Consider the following 4,400-nt stretch of genomic DNA (forward strand, 5'->3'; position numbering starts at 1 on the left):
GCCCTGAGCTCAATAACACTAAAGTGACAGGATCTGTTTTACATGAGAGCCAACAAATGTTGACTGCAGTCACACTGACTGGTGTACTTTTAACTAGATTAGCATTAAAAGATAGTTAACCCAATCATTGAAAATTTGCTGATATCTCTATCACCCACTGGCCAACTATATGAGTTTGTTTCTTCATGGGAACAGATTTGAAGAAATGTAGCATTCCATCACTTGCTCACCAATGGATGCTCTGCAGTGAATGGGTGCCGTCAGAATGAGAGTCCAAACAGCTGATAAAAACATCACAATAATCCACAAGTAATCCACACCACACCAGTACATCAATTTACGTCTTGAGAAGTGAAAAGCTGTGTTTGTAAGAAACAAATCCATCATGAAGATATTTTAAACTTCAAAGCGTTGTTTGCAGCTAAAATACAAGTCCTCTATCCATAATGTTGTTTTCACCAGTGAAAACGTTGACTCATCTGAATCAGGAAAAGCATTATTTACAAGCCAAAACAGTCCAAAACAGCTCTAAACAAATATGTGGGTGGATTTTGATGTGAGAGACAACAGGAGATGGACTTTTTCACTGGAGGAAGCGTTATAGACTCGTATTTTGATCAGTAGCAATGGTTTAAAGTTAAAAACATCAATGATTTGTTTCTTACAAACAAGCAGCTTTTTGCTTCTCAAGATGTTAATTGATGTACTGGAGTGGTGTGGATTACTTGTGATGTTTTTACTCTTATTCTGACGGCACCCATTCACTGCAGAGGATCCACTGGTGAGCAAATGATGTAATTTCTCCAAATCTGTTCTGATGAAGTAACAAACTCATCTACATCTGGGATGACCTGAGGGTGATGAATTTTTTTTACAAATTTTCATTTTTGGGTGAACTATTCCTTTAAAGAATGATGAAAAGAGAAACTTTGAATATAATTTAATTTTGAATATAATCTGACAACAATGACATAACGTTTTTTACCTCTTTAGCTCAAATTTTCAGGTCCAGTTAATGCATATGCATGATCAATAAGCTGGTTGGCTTATTTAACTTAAAGGCAGGATTTACGTTCCCACAGCAGCCATAAAAGTGATACAATTTATGCAAAACAACTGCATTAGATAATGACTTTGGAGTTTGTTCAAATCCCTAACTCTTAGTATCAGTGTTATTTTAGTATTATTTAAATATATTGGAGTATTTATTCATATTTAATTAGCTTTTATTAGTATATTTTTCAGTCTTCGTTTTCATGTAAGTTTTAGTGTTTTAGTCATTTTTATTCGTTTTTATAATATTTGTTTAGCTTTCATTTATTTTTGTTTTAGTTTGAGTAATTTTACTACTTCAACTTATTTCAGTTATTTGCTAAGACAACATTTCAAATTTTCATTTTAAGTTTAAATTTCACCTAATATTTATCTATTTTTATTTCAGCTTCACTTTAATCTGTGATTAATAGTTAAGATTAATTCGTTTCTGTTAACATTAACAATACCACTAAGCAACAGCGATTCCTGCCAATAATAAACACCTCTGATTAATGGAACTCAAGTGCTATGTTAGTGTTAGTGAAATACAAAAGCTCCACAGCTGTGTTTAGATTTGAACATCACAGGTGATGCTTTGTGTAGGAAAAGAGTCATAAACTGAGAATGATTCATTCATTCAGTGAATCCTCAAGAGAGCGATGCACACTCCCTTTATCTCTCTTGTGCATGTGTGTCTTAATAATGTGTTGGAGGGGTTGCGTAACTGCTAACAGCAATGATGACAGTCACACCCCGGAAAAGCAGCACCACTGAGGCTCTGAAATCCATTTGATTGAAAAAACACTCTTAAAAATAGACGATTCAAAAGAGGGGTTTCACAGCAATGCCATTGAAGAACTATTTTTGGTTCCCCAAGGAACCTTTCAATGAACAGTTCTTAAATGAACCGCTTTCGTTCTTAGTGTGAATAAAATTGTAATAATCTAAAGAGCCTTTTTCCTCTATAAAGAACCTTGGAATGGTTCCATGGACGTTAAAGATTCTTCATGAAACCATTGACGCCAATAAAGAGTCTTTATTTTTAAGAGTAGAGAGCATTCACACAATGAGTGTCCAATAATATACAAATCCAAAACAGTTTGAAACAAATATGTGTGTGGATTTTGATGTTAGAGGACAACAGGGGAGGGATTTTTTCACTGGAGGACGTGTTATTATGAATTACGGACTCCTATTTTGGCCAGAAGCAATGGTTATATGGTACAAACATGCAGCTTTTCACTTCAAAAGGCATTAATTGATGTACTGGAGTGGTGTGGGTTACTTGTGGATTGTTGTGATGTTTTTAACAGCTGTTTGGACTCTCATTCTGACGGCACCCATTCACTGCAGAGGACCCACTGGTGAGCAAGTGATGGCATGACACATTTCTCCAAATCTGTTCCTAATGGACTATTCCTTTAAGAGACTGAAGTATACAAGAATTACTCTCAATCTTGGCAAATTTTAGCCCGTAAAAAAAAGCCTAGGAGAACAATGGAGATTTTATAGAGATCTCATTCATGATTTTTCTTTCTTATGGGTGGGGTTGTGGAAATATCGCACAAACTGCACTTTGTTCTCACTCCCACATCTTTTTAGCATTTGTGAGGCACAAGTAAACATCTTCAGAGACGTTTAGAAACCGAGAAACTGATTATTTATATCGGATCGCTGCAGACTTGCCGCTTGGCAATGTTCAAAGCATAAATCTTGCATCTCTCCTCAGCAGCTCATTGGTGTCTTCTTCTCTCAAGCGTTTAGTCTCAATCGATATGTCCTACCATCCACCTCTTCAATTAGTTTCTCTCTATCTCTGTCCATCTCACAGACAGACAGAAACTTGGGCAAGACTGCAGAGAGAGATCAATGCAGGATCTCGCAGCAGCCAGTGCCGTATTTGAGCAGATTTGCACGTGTTCATGTGGTAAGGCAAGGTCACAGCGCAGCTGATATCCACACCGGCTCAGACACACATGAGAATCTGTCAAAAAGCAAGCCAGCCTCCTGGTAATATGACGCTGGAGAGCTGCAACAGCTGAGATCTTGTTGCATGGATTTCCTAAGGCTTCAAAGAACAGCGTAATCTATCCTATAAAAGATGTCATACGGGCCTGGGCTCTTACAATTCTCTCTACTGGTTCTTCGCAGCAGCTCAGGTTCAAATTTGAGCAGAAACAATGTTCTGATCATATATCGGTCTCTTTTTACCACAGAATTCTGTTCTTCCTATACTGTCTAAATAAAGATGACAAAAAGATCACATTTTCACAAGATCACAAGTCCTATACTGAAACCACATATTGATTTGAATCATGTAAATAATAACAAAAGAATAGCAAATACTTTTTTATAAATATAATGTACAAAATACATTTATTTTATAAATAAAATAGTAAATTAATTTTATACATAAAATGTTAAATTCATTTTAATAAAAAAATACCAAATTACATATATATATAAACTACTGAATTGATTTTATAAAGTGCTAAATAACTGTACATGTAATACAAAATTACTTTTTAAAATAAACTACTAAATATACTTTTATAAATACATTTCAAAATTAATTTTATTAATAAAATACTAAATTACATTTTGAAATACACTACTGAATTATTTTTCAAAATTAATATTTTCAAAATTAATTTCGCTAATAAAATACGTATTACATACACACATATTTGTTAATAAAATACAAATTACATTTTTAAAAATCTACTGAATTAATTTTGTAAATAAAATGCAAAATTAATTGTATTAATAAAATACCATATTATATGTTTAAATAAATCACTGAATTAATGTATGAAGTTAATTGTATTATTTTTAACTGTATTAAAAATAAAATGCTAAATTTGTATTCATAAAATACCAAATTGACTAGAAGTATACTAGAAAAGTATTTTGTAAATAAAATGATTAATTAATTTTACAAATAAAATGCTAAATGTTATAAATAAAACACTAAAATTAATGTAGTAAATAAAATGTGAAATTAATTGAATAAAATACTAAATTAATATTCTAAATAAAACAATTTTATATTATTTTCATTATTATATTCTTTTTTTTTTTTTTTATAAAATATTAGATGGATTTTATAAAGTACTGAATTAACTTTAGAAATACAATACCAAACTGATTATACAAATACTAGTATATAATATATAATATAAAATTAGCAAAAAATTACAAATCAGAGTAACAGGAATTAGCACTGTAACCAGGTCACAGGTTGGAATCCCACATGGGGTGTAAAGGGTGAAAGTAGGTACCCGGGTGATCAAATCTGTGCCTTTGAGCCTGACCCTTGACCCCAATCATCCCTAAAGTGAGCAATGACACGGCCCTGCTGAACT

The 4,400-nt window shown here is 32.7% G+C and overlaps 1 protein-coding gene across 1 annotated transcript in view; it reads right to left on the bottom strand.

Annotated features, from left to right (window-relative positions):
* pacsin1b (protein kinase C and casein kinase substrate in neurons 1b) overlaps positions 1-4,400 on the bottom strand; it is a 35,026-nt gene that overhangs the window by 27,613 nt on the left and 3,013 nt on the right. The gene's annotated exons all lie outside the window — the stretch shown is intronic.

The sequence above is a fragment of the Sinocyclocheilus anshuiensis genome, unplaced genomic scaffold (genome assembly GCF_001515605.1).
Source record: "Sinocyclocheilus anshuiensis isolate Anshui unplaced genomic scaffold, SAMN03320099.WGS_v1.1 scaffold447, whole genome shotgun sequence".
NCBI lineage: Eukaryota > Metazoa > Chordata > Actinopteri > Cypriniformes > Cyprinidae > Sinocyclocheilus > Sinocyclocheilus anshuiensis.